Here is a 13245-nt window from a genome sequence, read left to right as displayed (position 1 = left end):
GTAATTCTGCCACCATTTAAGATCACCCCAATTTTTTTTAACCAGAAGTACCTCCACACAGGTTCTGAAATTTTATATTAGTCACCAACGTTTTTAGTAGATGGCTCTAATTCAAAGAAAAGTAAAATAAGAAGTATTTCTGAACTGCATATCCATTTTATCACCTTAGACCTTGAAGTGGATATGTTCTTCTCATTTTCAATACAAATTTTTTTTTCTTAACAAAATCTGTTAAGCAAGCAGAACTGGCTTTTCCTTGACTACAAATACATGAATGTACAAATAATTTGACAACAGACTTTTATTATCAAATAGAATTATGTCTAAAGATGTCTTCTTATCTTCAATATTTTACTAAAACCGTAAATATTCATGCCCTTTGATTCAGCAATCCCACTTTTAGAAATCTATACTACAGAAACACACACACACAAAGATACATGTGGAAGAATATTTACTGAAGTACTATTTATAATAGGGAAAAATGGAAAAAACTCAAAGACACCCATTAATATTACTGGTTATGTAGGGGCACCTGGGTGGCCCAGTCAGCTAAGAGTCCGACTCTCAACTTTGGCTCAGGTCATGATCTCACGGTTCACAAGATCAAGCCCCGCATCAGGCTCTGTGCTGACAGCATACAGCCTGCTTGGGATTCTCTCTCTCCCTCTCTCTCTGCCTCTCCTCACTCGTGCATGCTCACTCTCTCTCTCTCTGGCAAAATGAATAAAACTTAAAAGATATAAAACTGGTTAAGTAGATGACAGTATATCCTACAATAAAATACGGTATTTTTTAAAAGACTACAGTAAAAAAAAAATTGCAGATTTTTAAAATTCTTAAAACGGACAGATACACTGTCAATGGAAAAAAGCAAGACACAATCACCATGACAGCCCAAAATAACCTAATGTAAGGAACAACTTAAATGTCCAGCAACCAGTGAATAAAAAGACAAAATAAGGTACATCCATACAACGGAATATAATTCAGCAATAAAAGAAACAAACACTGATGCATGTGACTTTATGAATATATAATCATCTTAAAGAAATCAGACACGACACCATAAATTCTATGACTCCATTTATATGAAATGTCTAGAATAAGCAAATCTGCTGAGATAGAAAGATTTAGTGAGTTGTTGGGAAGGGGAGGTTGTGAAGTAGGAGGTGAAAAGAGGTACAGGTTTTCTTTGTGATGTAATGAAAATGTTGTAAAATTGACTGTGATGAGGACTACATGTCAAAAAGCACTGAACTGTACACTTTAAATAAGTGAACTATACAGTAAATAAAATATATCACAATAAAGCCATCAAAAAGCTTAGGCAAATATTTTTATCCATTTCAATCAAATTCTTGCAGAGAAATTTTCAGTATTAAGTGACAAAAGCAACTATTAACACTATTACTGATACAAGGAAGACAATTCTTTTGAATATTTACGCTAAGATAGGATCTTTTTTAATCTGCTGGTCTCAATGCACTTTACAAAGAGGTGGCATATTCATAAAAGTCTAATGACTGTGCCCTGGGGCAAACAAAATCTTGTTATAATCTGGTATAAACAAGTGTTAAAAACCTTTGAATTAATTCTTAACATGAAGAAGAAGGAAAAAAGTTTTATTACCCTTTGAAGATGTTTAGTCCAGAGTCATACAAGTCCTTTAAGAAACCACAAACTTCTGGGGAACCTCGGTGGCTCAATCGGTTTAGCTTCAGACTCTTGACTTCGGCTCACGGCATGATCTCATAGTTCCTGGGTTTGAGCCCCACGTCAGGCTCTGTACTGACAGCTGGGGCCTGGAGCCTGCCTGAGATTGTGTCTCCCTCTTCGTCTGCCCCTCCCCTGCTCATGCTCTGTCTTCCTCTCTCTCTCTCTCTCAAAAATAAATAAACATTAAAAAAAAAAAAAAGAAAGAAAGAAAGAAAAGAGAAAGAAAACACAAACTTCCGGAGTGCCTGGGTGGCTCAGTGGGTTGAGTGACCGACTCTTGATTTTGGCTCAGGTCATGATCTCACAGTTAGTGGGTTTGAGCCCCATACTGGGATCTGCACTTACAGTGTGGAGCCTGTTTGGATTCTCTCTCTTCCTCTCTCTCTCTGCCCCTCCCCAACTCATGCTCTCTTTCTTTCTTTCTCTCTCAAAATAAGTTAACTTAAAAAAACAAAAAAGATGGGGCGCCTGGGTGGCGCAGTCAGTTAAGCATCCGACTTCAGCCAGGTCACGATCTCGCGGTCCGTGAGTTCGAGCCCCGCGTCGGGCTCTGGGCTGATGGCTCAGAGCCTGGAGCCTGTTTCCGATTCTGTGTCTCCCTCTCTCTCTGCCCCTCCCCCGTTCATGCTCTGTCTCTCTCTGTCCCAAAAATAAATAAACGTCAAAAAAAAAAAAAAAAAAAACAAAAAAAAACAAAAACCACAAATTTCTCAGAATCTATTGTCTCTTCTTACCACTCTGACTACAGTTAACAGTTTATCAGTCCAGATTCCTTTTCCCATACATATAGTAACATGTTACTTTTTTTTTAAGTTTATTTATTTTGAGAGAAAGAGAGAAAGAGTATGGGGGGGGGGGTCAAAGAGAGAGAAAGAGAGACAGAATCCCTAGCAGACCCTGACACGGGGCTTGATCTCATGAACCAAGAAATCACAACCTGAGCAGAAATCAAGAATCAGACGCTTAACTGACTGAGCTACCCAGGGGCCCCATGTTACTTTTTAACATGAAAATGAGATCACATTATGCATAGTTTTGCACTTAAGGTCACCAAGTCACTGGAAATATTTAGGTTTTTTTCTAGTCTAATTTAGAATCTACAAGTGAGACATACTTGAAATTTCAAGTTAAAAAGTTTGAATACGTCATCAAACCTACTTTGGAAACTCAAAGACATCTTTTTCTGGTTGAATTTATAACATCACTTTATACTTTAAAATTTTTTTAAAGAGATATGAAATACAATCTAACATCTTTCCACTTGAAGAAAAAATAGAACTATTAATGTACCTGGGTTTTTAAGATCCATGAACAGCAATAGTGGAAAAGTACAAAGCTATATAAGTCCTATAGATTTTAGCTAATGGTTTGAAACTTCTCCTTCAAAGAACTTTTAAGAGCAGCAGTAAATTAATAACTAAAAACAAAAAAACTGGATTATCTCTCACTTTTGATGACTCCAAGATCTGGAAAACAGGCAGAAGATGGGGTGCCTGAGTGGCTCAGTCAGTTGAGCATCCGACTTCAGCTCAGGTCATGGTCTCGCAGTTCTTGAGTTTGAGCCTCACGTCGGGCTCTGTGCTAACAAACAGCTCAGAGCCTGGAGCCTGCTTCGGATTCTGTATCTCTCTCTCTCTCCCTCTCCCCTGCTCATGCTCTGCCTCTCTCTATCTCTCAAAAATAAATAAATGTTAAAAAAAATTTTTTTGAAAAAAAAAACAGGCAGAAGATAGTGTATAATCAGGCTATTGATTAAAAAGCTGATTTTACCTAGTTCCTTTTTATTAAAAAAAAAAAAAAATTGGAAGGGGATGAAAGGGTCAGGAGGTGCTATCATGTGAATAGCAAATAACAGGCCTAACCTTCCTCTCAACCTCAAACCGCTTCAAAAGTAATAAATAAATATCATCACTTCCTACCACTCTACATTTTCCTTTTGCACTAGCTCTTATGTAAGCAGTTTTTCTATAAGTAAATAGCACATTTAACCACAAGTTACAAACTCTTTTAGTCAACCTTCTATTTATACATTGAAATTTTCACACATGATCATCAGAACTATTCTACAGAACTACTGGTAAGATGTTTTTAAAGCAGAAAACAGTGATTAAAGATGTAAAATGAGCACTGCTCAGCAGTCAGAGCAGGCAGGTACAAAAGTCACTCAAACACATCTGTTGGTTGGCTGAAGGAAATAAATCTTATTATATTAAAAAAATTATTTTCTAACTCCTCAGATACTCCCTAAACTTTTCAGTTATAATTCACCTTTTCCAGTTAGTTAAATCCTTAAAGCCATCTAATAGATATTATAGGGATTCAACAAAAATAACAAAAGCAAACAGTTGTGAGATAATTTTTTTAGAATTTTCAAATTCTCTGTAATATTCTTTAAAGAATGTAATTTTAATTACCCTCAACATGAAAAAATAAAACAATTTCAGGTTTCTCAAAAACTCTTCAATCTGTGCATTCGAAGGCATTCTTAAAATGACATCTCTCGTTCATGTTGTTAAATCTTCAGTCCTCATAATTCATAAATGAAAAAAAAACTGAAAATAACCTAAATATTCAAAGTGGGAGTAGTTTTAAAAATTACCTATGCATTCCATGAAAACCTATGAAAGTCACCACAAAGTATTTTCAAAGAATACTTAATCGTATGAGAAAAATACTTGATACTTGTTTTCATCTGAAAACACCAAGCTACAGAACAATACAGCAGAACCTATTGTGAATGTATGTATGTATGTATGTATGTATGTGTATATATATATATGTATTTTTTTTTTTTTTTTAGATTTATTTTTGAGACAGTGCAAGCAAGGAAGGGGTGGGCGGCGGGTGGGGGGTGAGGAACAGAAGATCTGAAGTGGGCTCTGCGCTAACAGCAGTGAGCCCGATGTGAGGCTCAAACTCATGAGCTGGGAGATCATGACCTGAGCCGAACGAAGTCTGAAACTCAACCGACTGAGCCACCCAGGCACCCAATGAATGTTGTATTTGGAAAGAAAATCTTAGAGGATACAGGGAACAGCGATACATAATTTTAATTTTCTTCTGTATTCTGTGTCCTACCTATCCCATAATAATGGTCATATAATTAAAAAGGAAAACTATCTTCACTGGTTCTTGTTTCAACCAAATAAAAATTAACACTTAGTAGTTTTAAGATCCAGCATCACCAATTTGCTTTACATATACTGTACCTTCCTATCTTTTCCCTGAAGTCAAGCAAATATGCTTGTCATATCTTTCATAACTTTTACTTCTGCAGTTCCATCAAGGAGCATGTGCCTGACAGAACTGATGGACTTGTATGCCTCAACTTCAACACACAGTTCACTAATCATTTCTCAATTTAATCCTCTCAATCTGGCTATCCCAGCAATCTTCTTTAGCAACTTTACCAATAGTTACCATTTTAGGCCTCAGTTGCTGTTGTACTGTTTTTGTACGCCCCCCCCCCCCCCGAATCTGGCCAATTTATGCTTATCTGGTGACCAAACTGCTACTAACATTCTTCCAACTCTAGTATTCTTTCATTTTTCCACACTAGATAGAGTGAAAACCAAACTTTTATTCCCTTTAAGTCTCCATGGCACCATATTCCTATATGGATTTTTTAGGGTGCTTCTGTTAAATGTTTTAGAATTGTGAAACCAGGATGGAGAATCTCAAGAAAAAGAACTCAAAAACTACTTACACGGGGTTTATGCTAACCAAATATGCATGATGATAAAAAAAAATACCTGTTCTCCCATGCTTTCGCCTAAACAAGTAGTACTGAAAGGATTAGAGCATTTAGGATTTAGTGTGCAGTGTTAGAAAAGAATCCAGACAGCAAAATTTTATCCTTTCCATGTCAATGTTCTAAAATCTTTCCCCTGAACGGAACTTATACAGACTAAATCAGTAAATTTCTCACTTTCAAATTTCTCCAACAATTAAGGCAAAAATACAGACCACTGCACCCCCTAAAATTCTAAGTGCCTCACAATAAAATTTAATGTCATCTAAAATACTATGATTTTATAATGTCTACCTGTCAGGTCTACTTAAACCAAGTTAGATGAATCTGTATTTTGCATTTTCATAGCTTGTTGCAGCTGAAAACAATTTGGGCATGGCTAACTGGCTAACAATTATACAATAACACATTTTAACTTAGTATATGTAATTTGCTTGTGTATATACAGAGATCATCTCTGGAAAGCAACAGAAGAAATTGGTTAACAGTGACTGCCTTTGTGGAGATCTTGCTGGCTGGGAAAAAAGAAATTTTATACTGTATTCCTTTTGGTACCTTTTGAAAATTTACTGAACCATGTAAATTTTGCAAATCTGTTAATTAATCTATACATAAATATGCATACACATACACTTCTTAAATTTCAGTATATCACCAAATGGAATCATATCCCAAGGAGATATCACAAATTACAGTATTTGGAAATTTCAAGTAATAAAAACAAAGTCTTTATTCTGGGTTTCTACAATCACCTCAACTAATTTTCAAAAACATATATGCTTAAATTTGCATATGGATATAACCCACCAAAATACGTGTGTGGGCACATGTATAGTTGGTAGTCTCTCATCTAGGATACTAAATTTAGATTAAATAATCAAGCAAAAATATAACGTTTTGCATTCCAAAGTCCTATTAATAGCAATTCCAGGTTTTTAAAAAACATTTTAATCCTTCTAGTTTATCCATGTAATGACAGATCAAATTTTGGATGTATAATTAAGCACTCCAATTTTATTTAAAAGTAAAGCATGACAATACCAGGGAAATCAAGAGATAAATGGAATGAGACTTCTGTACTGGTTAAATAATGAAAGAAATAAGGACAAGAAATACTTCAAAATAAAAACACCCAAGATAATTATTTCATTCTTGATGTGCTGACTGGAAATAATCTTTGCAAAGGGTCACCTAACTAAAAACGTTAGTTCATTACAATGTGATATATGCTACAGGATACTTGACGTCTTTGGGAGAATGCTTCATATTTTACAGAAATTAGGAATGTTACGCAAAATGAGGTTTATAAAGATTTAAATCAGGTTGTGTTTAATTTTTCCCCTTAAATAATTATCACTAATGAAATCCATTCTTAAAAAAAAATTTCAGGGGGTTAGTACCCAAAATATACAAAAACTTATACAACTCACTACCAAAAAACAAACAAACAATCCAATTAAAAAATGAGAAGACATGAACAGACATTTCTCCAGTAGACATACAGATGGCCACAGACACGTAAAAAAAATGCTCAACATCACTCATCATTAGAGAAATGCAAATCAGAACCACAGTGAGATATCTTATACCAGTCAGAATGCTAAAATCAAAAACATAAGAAACAAGAAGTGTTGACAAAGATGTGGAGAATGAGGAACACTCAGGCCCTATTGATGGGAATGCAACCTGGTGGAGCCACTATGGAAAACACTATGGAGATTCCTCAAAAAGTTAAAATTAGGATTACCATATAATCCAGTAATTCCACTACTGGGTATTTACTCAAAGAATATAAAAAAACTAACTCAAAAAGACGCATGCACCCCTATGCTTATTACAGCATTATTTTTTTAAGTTTACTTATTTTGAGAGAGAGAGCACATGTGCACGCATGCAGGAGCAGGACAGAGGCAGAGAGAGAGGGACAGAGACAATCCCAAGCAGGCTCCACGCTGTCAACACAGAGCCTGAGGTGAGGCTCAAGCTCATGAACCATGAAACCATGACCTGAGCCTAAATCAAGAGTTGGACACTTAACCACCTGAGCCCCGCAGCAATATTTACAATAGCCAAAATATGGAAAGAACCCAAAGGTCCATCTATATAGATGAGTAGACAAAGAAGAGTAGCGCACACACACACACACACACACACACACACACACACACACAGGAATATTACTCAGCCATAAAAAAGAATGAAATCTTGCCACTTGCAACAACATGGATAGAGCTAGGGAGTATAATGCTAAATGAAATAACTCAGAGAAAGAAAAGTACCATATGATTTCACTCATACGTGGAATTCAAGAAACAAAAAAAGAGACAAGCCAAAAACAGACCCGTAATTATAGAGAACGAACTGATGGTTACCACAGGAGAGGCAGGTGGAAGGATGGGTGAAACAGGTGAAGGGGATTAGAGAGTACGGTCACCATGATGAGTACTGAGTAAGGTATAGGACTGGTTTTTTAAAATTATTTTTTAATGTTTGTTTATTTTTGAGAGAGAGAGACAAAGACAGAACATGAGAGGGGTATGGACAGAGAGACGGAGACAGAGAATCTAAAGCAGGTTCTAGGCTCTAAGCTGTCAACCCAGAGCCCAACGCAGGGCTCAAACTCACAACCTGTGAGATCATGACCTGAGCTGAAGTTGGATGTTTAATGGACTGAGCCACCCAGGAACCCCTGTAGAGAACTGTTGAATCACTACACTGTACACCTGAAACTAAAAAACACTGTATGCTAATTATACTGGAATTTAAAAAAAACGTTAAAAATTTAAATCCTGAATTAAATAATCTGGGTTTATATAAAAATATAAAGCCATTTTAATTACTACAGAGCAATCAATGGTGACAGAGACTATCTCAAAAGTATTATAAATTTTACTCTTACTCTGAAAAAGCAGTGTACATAAACATTTCCTCACTATAATATTTGCAATAACTCTTTAAACTGACATTATCTTTTGAAAGGTTAACAACTGTTTTTATATATTAAGGCAATGGTGTGGATTTCTGCTATCAAAATTAATTTTGTTATCCAATTTTAATGGAAAAGAAAAACATTTTCAACTTGATTATCAAAGGCACTATACTTCGTGGCAAAAAATGACTAATCAGCAACAAAACACCTGTTCTGTAGGAACTTTTAAATACATTTTCTCTTCAAAGTAAAAAATTAAGTAATCCGTAACATAGGATACAGTTTTAGTTAAGAAAAACTACACTTTAAAGAAAAAGGCAGGATGTGCTGCTTTCGAAAGGGCTTGAAAATAGTTTGAATGATTCAAACTTTCCTCTAACAAATGCCACAACAAAAAGGTTTGTCTTTTTCTTTGTAGGGAAAACAATAATTAATAGGTTGTTTGATTAGAAACTTAAAAATTCAGAGTTTCCCATTACCTCACTTTGACAAGTTTCATTTATTCTGACAGTGCCACTTTAAATACTAGGGGAGAAAAGTGAAATTAATATTACAATTTCTCTATTTTAAGAAATTATAAATGGTCCTAAAATATGTACATTTTTGAGTTGTCTTAGACAACTATCAAATTCTCAGAAGTGATTTAGTGTCTGTTCCTAGTCTTGCCCAGTTCATCTAGTCCTCCTTTGGAGCTTTTTAAAGTTCCAGTTTAGAGCTTTCAGCCCCAATTCCAGGCTTGAAGGTAAAATAAAATGCAATCTTTTTTTACTATTTGTATTCAACAGTGGAAGTGAAGGCAAAGACAAAACCATAAATTAAACTAGGAATTCTGTCTAAATTTCATATATCCAAATTTATTCCTGTCCCTTCCTTACGAGGGACAAACAGGGGCACCCAAAAACCAATACAAAGAATGTTCACAGAAAGCATTATTCTTAATAGCCAAAAACATCAGACAAGGCTATGTTCAAAGCTCAATTAACAGAAACAAAAAATAACTTTAAAATGTTAATGTACAATTTGCAGTAAACTATAATTTTTTTTTTAAATCTTAATGAACAATTTGGAATTAAGTCAGCAAGCTTCAAGAACACATTCACCTATCAAAAACCATGCAAAACATTCAAGAATGTCCAATTTTAAATGATCCTCACAATAGTTTTATAAATTGCCACTGTAAAACCTAAAGTCTAAAATTGACAGGTTATACATATCAACTAAAATTAAGTAACTAATTAATTAAATTGATAGGCTAAACTTAAAATTCATGAAAAAACGCAAAGGACCCAGAATAGGCAGAAAAATCTTGCTAAAGACCAAAGCTGGAAGACTCTCACTTCTTGATTCTAAACTTGCTGCAAAGCTATAATAATCAAAACAGTGTAGAACTAGTATAAGGATGGACAATGGAATACAAGTGAAAGTCAAGAAATAAACCCATACTCCTATGGTCAACTGATTTTTGACAAGGGAGCCACGACTATTTAACTAAAAGAGAAGAGCCTTTCAACAAATGGCACTGGGACTAGATATCCACAGACAAAAGAATGAAGCTGAACCTCCTTCTGACACCACACACAAAAAAAGACCTCAAATGGATCACAGGCCTAAATGTAAGAGCTAAAACTATAAAACTCATAGAAGAAAACATTCGTGTATACACTCTTTGTGACTGTGGGTTAGGAAAAACTTCTTAAATAAAACAATAAAAGCATAAATGATTACAAATAAATTAAGCTGGACTTCATCAAAATTAAAAACTTCAATGCTCTGGGGCGCCTGGGTGGCGCAGTCGGTTAAGCGTCCGACTTCAGCCAGGTCACGGTCTCGCGGTCCGTGAGTTCGAGCCCCGCGTCAGGCTCTGGGCTGATGGCTCAGAGCCTGGAGCCTGTTTCCGATTCTGTGTCTCCCTCTCTCTCTGCCCCTCCCCCATTCATGCTCTGTCTCTCTCTGTCCCAAAAATGAATAAACGTTGAAAAAAAATTTAAAAAAAAAAACAAAAAAAAAAACTTCAATGCTTCAAAGGGTAGTATCAAGCTACCTCACACCAGATGGAACGGCGATTATCAAAAACACAAGACACAAAAAGTGTTGGCAAGGACATGGAGAAAAAGGAACAGTCGCATACTGTTGGTAGGAATGTGTACTTGTGTGCAGCCACTGTGGAAACACTATTCATCAAAAAATGAAAAAAACAAATACCATACAATCCAGTAATTCCACCTCTGGGTGCATACCTGAGAAAATGAAAACATGAATTCAAAAAGATATATGAACACCTATGTTTACTACAGCATGATTTATAATAGCCAAGATATGGAAGGAACCCAAGTGTCCATCCATAGATGAATAAAGAAAATGTGGTATGTATACACAATGAACTATTACTCAGCCATTAAAAAAGAATGAAATCTTGCCATTTGTGATATGGATGGATCTAAGGTACATTATGCTAAGTGAAACAAGTCAGACAAACACAAATACCATATGATTTCACTTACATGTGGAACCTAAAAACAACTGAAGAAAAAGAAACAGAAAACACTGGTAAATCCAGAGAAAAATCTGGTGGTAGCAAGAAACGAGGGGGGTGGGAGATAGGTGAAATAGATGATTAAGAGGTACAAACTTACAGTTAAAAAGTAAGTCACGAGGATGAAAAGTACACCTTAGGAAATCTATCAATAATACTGCAACACTGTAAGACAGTAAAAGCACTTAACTGGTGAGCATTTCATAATACATGTAATTATCAAATACTGTACACCTGAAACTAATATGTCAACTATACTTCAATTAAAAATAATTTTTAAAAACAAATAAATACATGTTTAAAACAGGCACCTTCAAGAAAATGAAGACAGCCCACAAAATAGAAAATATTAACAAAATCATCTATCTGATAAAAGACTAACCACAATATAAAAAGAACTCTTACAACTCAATGATAAAAACACAAATAACCGAATCTAAAAATGGGCAGTGAGTCGACGGATACTCCTCCAAATAAAATATATAAATAAGCACATGAATAGATGTTCAACATTATTAGCCACCAGAGAATTGGAAATCAAAACCACAATGAGATACTACTTCACACCCATCCACTATAATAAAAACAGACAGCATTCCCCAGCATACAGAAAAACTGGAACATCAAACGCTGGGACTGTAAAAACGTGCACCCACTTTGGAGAACAGGTTGGCAATTCCTCAAAATGTTAAAGAGTAACCATATGACCCAGCCATTCTATTCCCAAAAGAAATAAAGACATATTTCCACACAAAAACTTGTACCAAAAAATAGCAGTATTATTCAAAATAGCAAAAAAAAAGTGGAAACAACCAAACGTCCATCACTGATGAAGAGATCAAATGTGGTATATACATACAATGGAACGTTTGGCCATAAAATGGAATTAAGTGCTGATACATGCTATACCATGGATGAACTTTGGAAACATGCTTAGGAAAGAAGCCAGTCACACAGAACAACACATATGATCCCAGTTATATGACATGTCCAAAAGAGACAAATCTACAGAGGTAGAAATTTATAGATTAATAAGTTGCCTAGGGCTAAGTTAGGGGGGAAAGAGGTAATGACTGCTAATGGATACAGGGATTCTTTCTCAGGTGATGAAATTGTTCTAAACTGATGGTGATGTAACTGGACATATGAAAAACCCTGAATTGTACACTTAAATGAGTGCACTGTATATATAGTATGTGCATTGTAACTTAATGCTTTTTTTTTTAAAGAAAACCCTGTCTAGTGTTTATATCACTTGCAGAAAACAAGGAATATTCAAAACAAATAACTCTGAACTGATTTGATTACTAAGTCTATGTGAGACACTTAAAAATAAGAATTTAAGACACACCTCCTAGTCACTGAAAGATTATTCCTTTAGATATTCACAAATTTTAACTAAAATGGAACTGTAGTATTTGCAAATGTTAGGACATAAAATGAAATTCACCCAAGATACCTGAGTAAACATGTTACTTTCCTGTACACGGCCGAACTGCACTTCCCATTACAACAAACAATAACTGCAGAAAAACATTCCACACGGAGCCGGGGAAGTCATTCTCAAAGAACCACCTAATAATACTGAGTTAAGAGGAGGGGTGTGGAAAGAATGAGGAAGGGGAAAGAGCACAGGGCACAAGGGGAAGTCTTTCGTGCACTTAAGCCCAAGGAATTCAGTTACATTAAATTCAACTTTTATACGCTTTGTGAACAGGCCCAGAGGCAAAGTCCTGGGCGCAGACCGAAGAGCGGAGCTGCGAGGCCGAGAGGAAGTGCTGATCCAGGCCAAGCCCGCAAAGGATTTCGCATGGAAATGGTGGGGGGCAAAAGGGCTAAGATGGGGGCTGCGGTGCGGGAAGGAAGCGAGCACCCCCCCACCGCCCGGCTCGGGCTGGCGCTCGCCGGCAGCGCGCAGCGGGAGGCGGCCGCGCCACGGGCCCGGCGTCCGCGTCCGAGCGGCTGGGCGCGCCCGGCGCCCAGAGCCTCCGGCGGGGCTGGGTCCCGTCTCCCGCCCCATCCGGCGCTTTGTCCCAGAGCGGGCGGCGAGCGGCCCCTTGGCGCCCCCACCGTGGGCTGAGGGGCCGCGCTGACAGTCCTCGCCCCCGCAAGCGCTGGGAGCCTGTGAGACCCGGCGTCCGGCGGCCCGTCGCCCGCCTGGCTTCATCCAGGCGGGACCCAGCCGGCAGCGGTACGAGGACGCTAGCCCTTCCCGCGAAGCCTTAGCCGCCACCGCCGCCGCCGCCGCAGCCGCCGCCCGGAGCGCACACAGGCCGACGTCAGGCGCAGAAAGTCTCACACCCCAAAACGCAC

At 37.2% G+C, this 13245-nt stretch overlaps 1 protein-coding gene across 1 annotated transcript in view; it reads right to left on the bottom strand.

Annotated features, from left to right (window-relative positions):
- Positions 1 to 13245, bottom strand: part of FCHO2 (FCH and mu domain containing endocytic adaptor 2) — a 123522-nt gene that overhangs the window by 109984 nt on the left and 293 nt on the right.

This window comes from Leopardus geoffroyi, chromosome A1 (assembly GCF_018350155.1).
Source record: "Leopardus geoffroyi isolate Oge1 chromosome A1, O.geoffroyi_Oge1_pat1.0, whole genome shotgun sequence".
Classification (NCBI taxonomy): Eukaryota; Metazoa; Chordata; class Mammalia; order Carnivora; family Felidae; genus Leopardus; species Leopardus geoffroyi.
The sequence above is the reverse complement of the archived record's forward strand: the minus strand, read 5'-3'. Positions and strand labels throughout refer to the sequence as shown.